This window comes from Frieseomelitta varia, unplaced genomic scaffold, assembly GCF_011392965.1.
Source record: "Frieseomelitta varia isolate USP_RPSP 00005682 unplaced genomic scaffold, Fvar_1.2 scaffold_940, whole genome shotgun sequence".
In the NCBI taxonomy this organism is placed as follows: Eukaryota; Metazoa; Arthropoda; class Insecta; order Hymenoptera; family Apidae; genus Frieseomelitta; species Frieseomelitta varia.
In genome coordinates this window covers 452,277-466,497 of record NW_025110746.1, presented here as the reverse complement: position 1 = coordinate 466,497, position 14,221 = coordinate 452,277, and the positions used below count along the sequence as shown (strand labels likewise).

The window sequence follows — 14,221 nt, the reverse complement described above, 5'->3', positions numbered from 1 at the left end:
CAAACGTGGCAGCAGCCGCGTGCTTTTTTTTTCTCTGTTCTCCTTTTTTTATTTTCCTTCTTTTTTTTTTTTCGTGCTTTCCGTACACGGACGACACACGCGTGCAGTGTCTACGTGTGCGCGCGTACGGGCATACGTGCGTGCGTTTCGTTGCCACGTCGGTTTCACGTCGCGTGCAAATGTTGCCTTTTGAGCGATGCCTCCGCGCACCGAAAAGTAATTACTCCGCACGCGACCGCGCATAGAATCGTTGCTGATATATGGCCGCACGGCCAGCTGGAATAACATTGTCTCTGAATATATTCACCGAATTCGCGAAACGGCCACTCCGTATGTCGCCATTAAAGCCGAGCGGAGGGATATTACGCGGCGCGCGTTAACACTCCGAAACGTGCTTCACGAGCCACTCGCACTGCAAGTGGCTCTGGCGATCTCTGATTCTTGTAATTGACTCGGCTCGTCGATGAACCTTCCGCGTAAGAAACGTTGATCGAAGAATCTCACACGTTCCACTCTCGTTCTCTTTCTATCTCTTTGCCAGGTATACGGAAAGCCAGAGAGAGTCTTCTCGCCTCGAGTTGAATAGAGTTCGTTTGAATAGATGATTACCCATGAATTCTCTAGGTAGTAGCTACAGAGACGTCCAATTCTCACCTCGACGGGGAAGAAATACCTCGGGGAACATCGAGCGTATGTATGTATGTACGTATCGTCGAAAAGAACCTCGGACTACGAACGGATGACCATAATGGTTCAGCTGGCTGCTTAACGCGAGAAAAGGAACGAGACGATCTGTGTCCCTCTGTGCTGCAGGACAGCGTGAATGCAAACACGTCCGACGCTAAGCGTTAATTAGCGGCCTAATGAACAGCCAGTCGAAATAAAACCGGTGCCGGTTCGTAGGATAGACGAAGACGGGTGGCTGCTGCAGCTTCAGAACCGGAAACCGGTGTGCTCGTCGGTGTATTCTCGCCTTTCACGGCCACCGCGCTTCGGAAAGGTCGCCAGCGAAAGAAGGGGACAGTTGTTTCACCGCGTGGAACGGTAACGTGTTCGGTACACTCCTTTTCGCTAATAGCATGCACGCGACCATCCGGACCACACGTGCGCAATAATGGGCAGCGCGTGGGTGTGTGCCCGAAACCAGTTGGGTCGACCGACCATTGCCAAGGGGTCCGTGCTACCCAAGTTTCAGCCATCATTCCATCTGCTGCTTGTTACCCGCGGTTATTAATTAGCTACTCCCGATGCGTCGTTTGCGTTGTGCCGCTGTCGCGTCACCGGCAACGTCCGCTTAACCGTAATAACTTCAGACTTTGTAGTTTGCGTCGCGAATCGTCTGAAAACCTCTTCCTCTACGAATTGCTTTCTTTCAAATCTCGGCTGTCTCAATGGACTGGGAAGTTGGAGTAAGAAAAATTGTCCAGTGGAATTTGAATCGATTCATTCCTCATTCTCCAAGGAGTATGTAATTAATGTTCGATTTCTGAAGAGAAACAAGTTTCTTTATTGTAAAGAACCTGCATGAATCTTTAAAATCTTGGTTTGTAATATTACCTTCTAATTTATTGGTGTGACTTTTTGAGCGAGTTTTATGTAATTACGCTAAAAGATGTCTGTTACATTTAAGCCAACATTCTGCGAATACACGAATTGGTGTTCATCAATGAAGACAACATCCAAAGAACGATGTAGCTACTCTTGTATTCTTTATTGTTCGAACACATTCATCAGGATGCTGGTTCATCAGAAAACGCATCCATTGTTACGTAATCAATAGATAGCTCTGTCTTTTGGTATTTGAATATAGCGTCAATTCCGAGACGAATAATCGTTTCATCTAAAAGTGGGAATTACATGTGAGTAAATCAAAAATCATATTGATCAATATAAAAAGCGCACAATTATATTTGACATGCACGATGTGTGATATTCTTCGTGAAGCAGAGATCGAATCGGTATTACAAATACTGAAAAAAAATATAGATGTTTTTAGGTAAATATTTTATTACCGGGGTTAATAATTTTATTATTACTAAATTTTATTACTTTATTATTTTACTATTATTAAATTTTATTATTTTAATATTTTATTATTATTGAAATTTATTATTTTATTATTATTAAATTTTATTATTTTATTATTATTAAATTTTATTATTTTATTATTTTATTATATTTAGGTAATTATTATTATAATGGAAACTAAATGCTTCAGATACCAATATAACCGTATTTCGGTATAATACCTATAAAATACCGGCAAATGTTATAGAATAAAAAAACACAAATTAGATTAAAAAATCGTGCTTCAATGGAATCGGAATCGGATTTATATAATTGAGAAGTCTGAGAAGCATATTGAAACAGATGACAATGTTGTGACTGTCGGATTATCATTAGGCTATCGACAGTAAACAGTGACATCCAACAAGTTTTCTTTCAAGAACGCTCTGTGTCGTGTATTCTTGGAATGCCTGCGACAAATGAAAATTATATACAAACTATGAAGCGATGCGAGCTGGAACATTCAGTATGTATTCAGCTACGTTTGGTGACGGGCAGTGCTCTTAGGCAACTTTTAGAATCATAAATTTTGTTGAAGTGATAGAATCATAAATTTTGTTGAAGTGTATAACTAAAATTTTGTTCAAGTCATTCTATAAAATTATGAGTGTTGTTCTAGTTATCCTACGGTTACAATTTTCTTCCTATTACTCTACAGTTATAATTTCATTTCAAGGTATGTACAGTTTTTATTTGGTTCAAATTACATGAGGAGATCCTTTTATTTTCAAATTACATTATTCAGAATTAATACGGGATAATTGCATAAATGACATATTACTTGTTCGAGCAAATTAAGAATAAAGCGAGCATTTCTCCCTCAAATATTCCTTTTCCACTCATTTCCATACTTAAAAAAAGAGAACTACGTTCTTCCTTGTGAAGACCAGAATAGAATAGAATACAGCATAAATAAGTATTTATTTATTTAGTCAGTTATTTATTTATTTTAATTTAGTGGAAGTATATTTGTATTACGTTATTACATTAATACTAACTCAAATACCTGTAAAATATCAAAGTCTCGAAATATTATACATCGATATTCGAGAAGGACTTAAATTTTACCGTCTTTGTCACAAAATTTGTTTGTCCGTCACTGGCGTGCCCTTGTATTTAGCATTCGTTGGTCGTAGACGATTTGTAAACCTCGATAAAGACGCGGTGTGACGAGATGGAAGTCGCGGGAGGTGATGCCCGAGGGCGAGGAAAAGGTGTCGGGACACGGGACAAGGCACTACGAGGCGGCGACAACGCAATTAACTCCGAATCTTGCTACGGAATCGTTTCTTCGTCGGAGGTATCGTAAACGATCATCTCTGGCGTGTTCTTTCTGCCGTGTGCCGTCCTCACGTCGCGAGATAAAACGCGCGCCAGGCCTTGCTCGAGGGTGGTTCGAGGGCGATTATTAGCCCGACGATGTCGCCTCAAAGGGGCTCCGCCTCTTTCGTAATCGTCCTTTTTGAAATCCGTTTGCAACGACACGGTGCGATTGTTGGCGAGACGCGACAGACGGTTCGCGTTTCACTCGATCTCTCGCCCGACGCGACCAGCTATGTACGTATGTATGTATGTCCGTTTGCCAATCGCTTCTTTCCGTTTATTCGGAAAGATTTGGGCAGTTTGTTAAATTCCATCGAATTACTGACTGCAAACCACTCTGGCAAACGTTCGTGGGAAGTACTTAACTATTATGCTTTCGTGGGAAGATGCCAAGAGAAATCGAGGCAGTGAGAACAAATGTGAAGCTCGATGTTTAACCTCTTGCGCTGGAGTGACGTGTCACGCACGTCGAGAATCTTTTGTCCCGAAATTGTAATATTTTCTCAGTTTCAAGTATATTTAAGTATAATCCAGGCGAAACAAATAATAAATTTATTACTTCTCTATTCTAATTTCTATCCAGTGATGTCACACCGACGAGTTCGAAAAGAAAGCGACGAATTATTGTGTACGGTTTGGTCACTCGTTATGGTCCGCAATCAGTTGCCAGCGCAAGAGGTTTAACAAACTGAGCAACTTGCTGTCTAAAGTAGATGGAAGCACAGAAGATTCAGTGAAACGATTAATTTGATAACGCAAGTATACGATATTTGTTGCTAAATGCTCAAGCTCGATAAGATGCGATAGATTTTTTATTAAATATCAATATAGAAATTATAATATTATAATTGGTAAAATATAAACATTTTTGAGGAACATTGAAAAGATTGGCTAGTTCGGTAATCTTTGAGTGACTTTTCTTTGAAATAAATTAATACTATAAAAATACCGTCTCGTCTCTATACGTGAAACTTTTAATTAATACGCGTTCTTATTTTTACGATCGCTACTACTGACTTTGCGAAAAACAACGAATCAATCAAACTCATGCTTCCTCCAACAAGGTAGTTACATCTCAAGCACTATAAACATCGCCGACGTTTCCGTGTAACGTTATGCCTGGAAGATACGGAGAAACTTTCCTTGGCGAGGCCTCGTTCCAACGGAGATACCGGCAACTTCCGGCAACGAGCCTCCGGACAAACTTCCCGTGTCCAACTTTCCCCGCCGGGTAAGCAACTTCTTTGGCCACGATCGTAAACCGCGAAACCTGCTACCTGGCGTGTGAACACGGACTAAAATTACCGGTGGAAACGAGGCTGTGCAAGCTTTCGTGAAAGTTACACCGTTTAATTAACGATCGATCGCGTCGCGTCAAAGCGTTTGTGCTTTCGAGGATAATGGTACGGGAAGAGACTGACAACGACGACGACGACGAAGACGACTTTTCGGCTCCGGTTGTGCAACGGTTCGCGAAAGCCAGCAACAGCAGCCCCTCGGTATTCTCTCGTTACTCGAATCTCCTGGCGATGCTCGAAGCAGGCTATATCGAGAGAGAGAGAGAGAGAGAGAGAGAGAGAGAGAGAGAGAGAGAGAGAGAGAGAGAGAGAGAGAGAGGCAGACTTGCCCGCAGAAATGTAAATACCGGTCGGCCAATCAGCCTGATTGGTCCCATTCGCTCGAATGCTCGTCATTCACCGGCGCATATAGCGCGCTGTAAGGCACCGGCGGCCGTTATATGCTCCTGGATCGGGCCATTGTTCGCACAGATATGTGTGCATTCAGTATGCGCGCACATACGCCCGTACGTGTACCTTGATGTTACGTACCGGGTAGCTGGTATACGATGGGTACATAGTCATCGACCGAAACGCGTATCGCTTTTGATATTGCGGATACGAAAATGTGACCAAGTTCGTTTGCAGTCGGCGCAGTTTTTTCTTTTCTATTCTCTCTTCTTTTTTTTTTCTTTTTTCTTTTCTTTTTTTGCGAACCGGAACGGTGGCAAAATTTCAGTCACTGGATCACACAGCGACGTTTGTGTTCCCTTCGACGTGTATGTAGGTTAATTAAATTGATCAGGATTGATAATTTTGCGAGTACGGAGTAGGCCTCGCTTGGAGAATTGGTCTCGATCCAGAAAGGAGAGAAAGAGATTGGATCGTGTCAAATGGAAGTTGGTATTAATTGAAATCACGATGGCGAAATTCCATTGCGGACGTAGCGAATGTTTTGTCTCATTTCTAAATTGAATTTGTTTCATGGGGTCAAAGTAATTGGCTCGTCTACTTTTCCAGCGTATTTCTTTACAATTTTTACAGAGAATTCTGATAATTTCCTTCGTCGACTCGGTTGATGAACATTTCATTTGCAACACTTGTCGACGTACGTTGTTTTTCAACGCTCGTTGAATCGAAACATCTTTGATATTCCTCGATGAATTAATTGAAACAAATAATGACAGACGATGAATTTCATCGCGAGTAACCCAATTCCTCTCTTAAATTGGACGATCAGAAGAATACACTCGCTTTGTTTCTCTTTTTACCCAAAAATAAGTATCTCGCATAATGTGAAGAAGTATATGAGAATAGGATGCACGATAAAGCAGGAGGTGTTGCGAGAGCGGGCAGAGAAATCGATTCATTTCGCAGTCGGCCGTTTTCTGCGCACTCAGGAAGTTGGCTAAGCCGGGCCCCGTGTACGCGGCAACGTCCGTTCAATTTGTACGGTCGTTAGACGGCATGGACGAGGATCGTTCGGTCTACGTGGAAACGCGCCGACGCGACGATTCCTCGTGCTGATCCCCCGTGACGGGAATCGTTGCGTGCCGTTGGCTCATTGTTATGGCAATGAGCGTTCCCGCCGGTATCTTCCAATTTTAGACCGGCCCCCTGCAAATTGTCTTCCTAATCGCAACGCGCGTTTTATTCGCCCGATTACCTGGAAACGTTATTTACCAAATCGTTCGCGTATCATCGCGATGAAAGTTCACTTCTAAACCCTTCTGCGCCGATGAAACAGCCACCCCTCGACGTCCACGTGGTCGATTCCTCAGGGAATGCGAAGCAGGATTCGAATCGAACTCTCTATATTTTCGATATTTCTGAGATAAAGGAACTCGGGAATGTTCCAAGATGTAACATTCGCGATATTAACTCTTCCCAAAAATGAACACAATTTCATTCAATTCAAATTGAACTGTGTATTTCTTCCCTTTGTATGAAAAGAAAAGCAAAGTTGTATCTGACGTCTTACAACAATAAGGAAATGACTAGAGTTCGAAGTTGAATTTTGTATTTTCTCTCTTTTCTGTTTCTTTCCAGGAAAAGGTCGGTGAAAACTCTTCTACCTCGTCAGTTCTCTTTCTAAACACGCGCGGAATTCAATCGAATTCGAATCGAACTCTGTGGTTCTTCTCTTTTTCTATTTTTTTATTTCTCTTACCAGAGAGAGAGAAAAGAAAAAGTTTGTAGCGAAAAGTCACCAGTTGAGACTAAAACAACGTCTCGTTGAAACAACCCCTTTGAAGTTTTTCTAAGGGCAAGGAGGATTCGATTGAATTCTCTGTTTCTTTCGCTTGTCCTTTCTCGCACATGAAAATCACGAGCCCTTCTACTTGGACAGAAACAATCCCCTTTAAACATCCATATCGTCAACTCTTTTGAAAACCGAATATAACCAGTCGAATTCGGCTTGGTTCGTTAATAAAAATTACGAACGAAAATTACGAAGAAAAAGTCGGCGGCGAAGGATCAGCAGTCGCGACAGCGTCGTCCATTCCCGGAGATAACGCATTCTTCCCGCGAGCTTGTTTACAAGAAAGTCCAAATCCGGTGGAGATTCAAGGAAGAGAAAAGAAACGGAGAACGACACTCGAGAAGATGAAGCGCCTCGTCCTTCTCTGCCCGCGTTTAGCAACCCCTTCTCGTCTTGTCCTTCGACGACGCGCACGCGGAAGCGCAAGTACGCGCGAGAAAGGAGAGATCGATGTGCGTGCTACGAGAAAAAACTCTGCTGGTTTGCTCGTTGCACTCGCTCTTAATCTGGTTCAACTTGTTTACCGGATCTCGTTGAACGAGCAACGCTATTCGCGAGTGATGGATACCACCTCGATTCTTCGCTCGAAATTTGTTATCGCGGCAAATATTGGGGGAGGTTTCAGGAAGAAGAGAATTCCAGAGGAAGAAAGGAACAAATCACGGCACTCGAGACTGACGGCACGATTTTGCGGAAAGTCTGAGCGGTTTTCTGTTTTTACGACCGCGCCGTGGCATTGGTTATAAACCGGCCGTTCGTCCTAAGATTGTTGGTCCAACAGCGTTACAGCCTCCGTTCCAAGGAAATTTCAGATGTCTCCGGGACTACGTTCCCTGTTCCGGATTATCGAACTTTCTATATTCGGTAACTTTCGATACCTTAGGCGCCGCTGTTTCTTCCGGGGGTGGGACTGTTCCGCCGGCGAAATTCCTCCAGCTGAATCGTGGACCGGTGTTTCCCGTTGGTTACGCTTTTTATGCCGTTTGTTATATTTTTCGCGTGCTGTTCTGCCACCTGGTATTTCTATCCAACAAAGACGCGACGTGAAACTTCCGTAAATTTGAAACTTTGCTACAGTAAACTCGATCTGGGTTTATATATATATATATTCAGATTGCCGAAAGCTGCCAGTTTAACCTCTTGCGTCTTGGAATGACGTGCCACGCATGTCGAGAACTTTTTGTACCAAAATTGCAATATTTTCTCAGTTTTAAGTATATTTAATATTATAACTCATGCGAAATTTATTACTTCTCAATAATATTTATCCAGTGATATACCGACGAGTTCAAAAGAAAAAGAAAGCAACGAATTATTGTATATATACAATATTGGTTTGGTCACTCGTTATGGTCCGCAATCAGTTGCCAGCGCAAGCTGTTAAACAAGCGTCTTACAGACTGCAAACGAAAAGAAGAAATCGAATCGTTTCCGAATCGCGAAACCGCGTCGTCGCGGTGCAACGAGCCACTCGTTCGTCAGACAACGAACTTTCCGTCACAGGACACCCGCCCTAACCCGTACTCGCGGTTACGCTACTGCAACGACGACGACTACTGCGACAACCACAACGACAGTGGCAACAACGAACAGCAAGGACGACGAAGACAACACAGAGTGGTTTAAGCATCGCCGCTGTGTGTCACAGGATTCCCTTTAACGAAGTTGCTCGAGGGGGTTCATTGAGACACCGCGTCGGCTGGTTTGGTAACCATGTGACTTATTCTCCTTCCAGAAGCTGGAGCCTTGCGGTGTCGCGTTCATTCGCTCCCTTTTCGTTTTATTATTCGCCTCTTCTCTTGCTCGCCTCGTCGCGTTCACCCGTTCACCCATCGTCTAACCTTTATTTTCTTCTTCGCCGAATTCTCGGCATTATTCAACTGGCGCACGTCTCTCATTGAGGATGCACGCACGTACCGGCTACCTGCGACGACGACAACGAGGACGACGACGAAGACGACGAGCGGCAGAAAACGACGTCGTCCGTGCCCGTAGTCGCTCGAAATCCGCGATAAAAACATCTCGCCTTGTGCAGCCGGTTCTACGCACAGCCTCTGGGCTTCGACTCTCCCTCGAAACGGCTCGAATATCTGCATCGCAATGAGCCTCTCGCTCAAGTCTTTTCTTTCTTCCGTCGCCCTTTTTACCCTTTTCCAGTTTCTTTCAGACCGACGTTGCCATTTTCTTTTTTTTTCTTTTTTTTATCATTCTACCAGTATCTGAGACATGGAAGATCGGTCGATCCGACGTGAATTGGTTTCGTTTTAATGCGAGGAGCTCGCCGACTCTGACCACTGTCGCTCCATAAATGCGTATTAGACGCGACGTTGCTTTTTTGTCCGCTTTTGCGCAGCGGGTAATGCCAATCGATGACCCGTGGTTAACAAAACGACTTTTATATCATATTTCACGCGTCACTTCTATATCTATACTTCATCCAAATATCGAATCATTCAAAAGAATATGAATCGTGTACAAGCTGAAAGGAAATTACAAGCGTATTTTATCCTCGGTCGCGACAACTCAAATGAGTATTTAATTTACTTATATATACGGGCGAATATACTACGTTTATGCTTCCATGAAGTTCTGAACAGTGAGCTTTTCATGTTCGAACTTTATCAACCGCTCTTCGCTCTCTCTCTCTCTCTCTCTCTCTCTCTCTGTCTGTCTTTCAATTGACTCTCCCCTGACCAGCGGGTGCAAATTAAATTTGTGCCTTCTGGTCGCGGATTCACGATGTTCAAAGCTCGTTAAACGTCATCGGCGTTATTATAAATTTCATAGACGCGGTGTCCGCGGCCTGGTATATATCTCGCGATATCCACTGGTCGACGTTGAGTCCCGATTAGTAGTACGCCAGCGGCGTCACTAATTGCACGTATCACATTATAAACTTTAATCACTTTAATTACTTATCGCATGTAATTAAGCGTTTATTGCTGTTGCTCCTCGCGCCGGTCGTCCAATGATTCCGGCTCGCTGATGCGCTCGACCTCCTCCACCCTGAAACCACCCACTCCCTCTCTTCATCACACCGCCGTCGCTACGGGACCCCCTAATGAAAGTTTGAATCGCAATTTTACCAAATTAAAGCCAGACTAATTGTCAACGTTATTTCGAGGCGCAGGCTATCGCTATTTTAATTATTCTTGGCGCCGCGATACGTCCCGCGATCCAATCTAAACGTTCATTAGCCAATTCGAGCGGTGAACGTTTCACTGTCCATCCCTTTGATTTCTTTTTTTTCTTTTTTTGTCTTTGTTGTTGTTGTTGTTGTTGTTGTTGTTGTTGTTTATCGAGCCCGTTTATAGATAGAGAAAGGCTTGGTTCGTTTGTGTCACTGAAACAAAATTAGTCCCAATTATAACATCGTCACGTAATTAACTGCAACTTAACTCTTGGACAACGATGACGACAACAAAGTTATTTAAAAAGAAGGAGAATGATTGTCCAATTATAAAATAAATATTGTTGCGAGTAGTTTAAAGTATGAAATTCGACTGAATATAATTTTTATTTAGCCTCTATTCTAAAGGACACAAATTTACATAAAAATCCGCAGTCTGTTTTTAATATTATAAACCAGGACAAGTTCATTAACATATTTTATCTTAGATTAGACATCAAATCGTACTGCAACATAGAAAACTAGAATCATATCACTGCAACTTGGAAAGCTAGAATATTCTAGCTGAACGAAAAATCTGACAAAACTTTGCTTTCGCATGCGTAGAAAGAAAGAAAGAAAAAAAATTGCCAGCCACGTACCGTAATAATGTATATTTACCCAAATATATGTCTCGATATAAACTCTCGAGCACGTAAGGATGTTAACGACAGGATGTCGCAGGAATTCTTTTATTTCCGTCATTAGGCATCCGTGGGACGTTTGAAGCCAGCCTCGAGTCTCGTGCACGTCAACGCGAAACGCAGCAACGTCGCCGAAATAAAGTCACGCACGAATTTGCCGGCCATTTTGTAGGCTTAACGATCGAGCCGGGCGAAACGGTCGTACGCGTCTCGTCATTCTTCACCACCCCGTGACCGTTTCTTACGGGGGTGGCATACAGTGAGTGTATGGAGCCCTCCGTGCTCGTTTTCTCATTAAAACGCCAGAGAACGTCTTATTGTGTGTCGTATTATTGTGATTATCGTAGGGCGGAACGCCCGTTGTCGCGACTCTGACGAAGCGAGACAGCCATCGGATAATAGCGACGTTCTATTAGTAAATCTCGTTCACTGCGCGACGTCGATCAACGTCGAAAATGGAGAAACGTTTCCGACGGAAATTTCGCTGGGATTGAGTAAAATTGATTAACGAGGATGCAGTCGCTGCGTTTGATATTAGAGGAAACGTTCTTTGGCACGTTTGCTGTGAAAGAGCACGATTTGAACTCGGGAATTTCAATTTTAGCTCTTGGTCTTCGTGTCATTGGACATTGGAGACCGTGACAATTTAGGATTTTAAATTAATTTACTAATCTCTGTCAAGGAGAGCGAATATTCTAAATTTTTTCAATGCGAGCCATTGAACCACGAATTACTATAATTACGTATACTACTTCAGGGTTGATAATTAAATTATTTCCATCGATTTCAGATTGCCCTTGTCATATTTATTCAGTTATCATTACAGTGGAAATTTTAATTAACTCAGTTTTCTAAAAGTCTCCAACTGATGTGATTTAGGTTTTTCAAAAGATATAATTAATTTAATTTTTCAGAAACCAAACAATTAATCTAGATGGAACTAATTAGTTCCGGCTTCTGAAAGGTTTAATTCGAAAGTCTTTCGGTAGATTTCCCAATATTGGCGAAAATTAAATTATTTCCTCCGTACGTGTTAATGAAGCGCTAATGCGGGGATTTTCCCTCTTCTGTTACAGGTGAGCGCATCAATTTCGGCTATCAATTTAATCCTACAGAGAGCGAGACGTTAACGCGATCGCCGAAAACGGTGAGTGCCCGCGCTTATTAAATCCTGTTAGCATCGGTGCCCATTCATCCCGGCCGCTTTCCAACAAGTATTTTGCAAAATAATGCGGGAAACTCGACGGAGGACCGCGACAGCGAGAGAGGGCACGCAGACCGGGATCAAATAAAATGGCGCTTAACGCATTTAGCCGAGAGACAAAGGATCGCAGTAATTCCGAAATGAAGCTCGCTCTCGTGTTTCCTCTACTTTTTTTTCTCTCTTCTTTTTTTTTACATCTCTCCACACTCGACGTATACGATTGCGTCACGTTTGATCGCAAAGCAGCGAGAAAGAGAGAGAGAGAGAGAGAGAGAGAGAGAGAGAGAGAGAGAGAGAGAGAAAAGAGAATTCTAGTAGGAAACTGCTCCAGTCTCGGCGCGTTCCATCTCTCTCCCGGGATGGATCTCCCTTTTCCTACGAAGTAAACTGTTTTCTTAGGCACTCGGAGCTCTTCAAAAATTCCTAAATATTTACTCGGGCGAAGGACCCCCAGACGGACGACACTTAAACGGTATTCCACGGGCACGGTACACGAAGATGGGCTTAAGCTCGCTGAAGGACGGATTAGAGCCACTCGTGCGCATCCTCCACTCTTTCTCTTCCTCGTGCACACTGCTCCTTTCCTCGGACGGACGGATGGATGGATGGATGGATCATTCTACCTCCCCTCGCCTGTCTCTCCTTTTTTTCCTCGAATTTCCGCTTCTCTGGCTCACGTGCGCCGCGTATTTGCACTAAGGGAGAAAGATCGGCCTTTGAATCGGGCGACGGGCCACGTACCCGACTTTCTCGGGTTCTAACCACGAGAGAAACGATCGAACGCGACAAATAGTCCGTGAGAATTGGACATTTCTCCCTCCGTGTACCGAACGATGGAACGAAAAATGAAACGGCGCTTTCGAGCGTCGGCAATTACGAGGAACGACGACAGTTTCCTCGCTAAGCGACGTAGCACCGAATTACCGAGTCCTTGTCCTCGTTCGCGGAACCCAAATCGTGTTTCAACCCTATTTCCCTCGAGGTCGAACTACTTATTACGTCGCGACGTACCGACTTAGCCTCAATCACGAACGTAAATTCCGTGTGTCGTTTCTCTGTTGTTGCAGTGTGTGATTACGTTCTAATTATCAGTTTCTCTTATTCTCGAGCTGGCTGAAACTCGTGGCCATCGCGTTTCGTGGAAGAATTCCTTGAAATACGGTTCCCGATCTGACATGAAAAATCTGAGTGGAACTGGGTCATGCGATTTTATGAGAGAAAATTTTCCTCGTATCTTTCATCTTTAACTCTTGTTCCTCGCTCGTTGCAAGGAGTAGGTTATCGCTGTCACGAGCGTTCCTTTTCGCAACGACGAGAAGAATTTTTATCTTTATAAAAATATGGACGTACGCTCAAAAGTCTTGAAACATTTTTTATTTTTAATATTCAGTACCTGTCGTACATACGATACGATTTTTTAATTCCATATATTTGTACTTTACAGTTTTGAAAAAGAAAAGGAAAAACAGTAGTATATACTCATTTTGAGACTTTCTATTTTAGAGGATTTAATAGAATATGAAACATGACAAATTAAATAAAATATAATCCAGAGTACAGAAAAATAAGTACGAGTGTAATCTAGAAAAAGTGGAAGAACGTAATTCAGAGGAAGTCAGAGATTTATATAGTAAAATAATAATGGAGGGAAAGTGGAAGGTTCAACACAATCGACGAAAAAGAACTGAAATCTTAGGTAACAAAATACAGTCTAAAGTACTAACAAGACATAAATATAATCTAGGCAGAGATAAACTCTGAAATCTGTCGCGCCGCGTCGTCCGAGGGTTGTTAAAACTCGGCTGGCTCGCACGAAAGGAAAGCGAAAGATCGTCGAATAGTTAGACGGAGCCCGATACCAGGACCCGACTCCTTCGTTTCTGGCGACTTCTTCTTTTTTTTATTTTTTTCTCAGGCGGTTACAAGGCTCGCGTCGATGCAAAAGCATTCCCTTGTTCGAAGTTCCCGCGCCTCCATCCACCCGTTTTCCCCAACGTCGGATCCGCGATTTCCGTCTGAGAGCTTCGAAAACTTTCGGCGGCGGTCGGGATACCGGGTTGCATTAAACATGAATAAACGATTTATGAGGGCGAGATGGCTGCAGGGCGGGGGAGGAGAGGCTGCACTCGACGAAGGATGGTATCCGAATAAAAGCAGGTCGACGGCAATAGGCGTCGACCTTTTTTCGATCTTTCGTGTGTACCATGCACGCGATCGCGATCCAACCTCGCGTTGTTCCACCGATAATTAATCGCCGCCGTGGAACACGCGTAC

The 14,221-nt window shown here is 43.3% G+C and overlaps 1 protein-coding gene across 2 annotated transcripts in view; it reads left to right on the top strand.

Annotated features, from left to right (window-relative positions):
* Window positions 1–2,657: 2,657 nt before the first annotated feature.
* LOC122537934 (discoidin domain-containing receptor 2-like) overlaps window positions 2,658–14,221 on the top strand; it is a 63,445-nt gene continuing 51,881 nt past the window's right edge. The window contains exon 1 of one of the 2 annotated variants that reach the window (XM_043671600.1): window positions 2,658–2,743. The gene's annotated coding sequence lies outside the window, so the exon portion shown is untranslated. Of the gene's footprint in view, window positions 2,744–11,816; window positions 11,891–14,221 lie in introns of those variants that run through there. The other variant, XM_043671601.1, reaches the window with a different exon arrangement.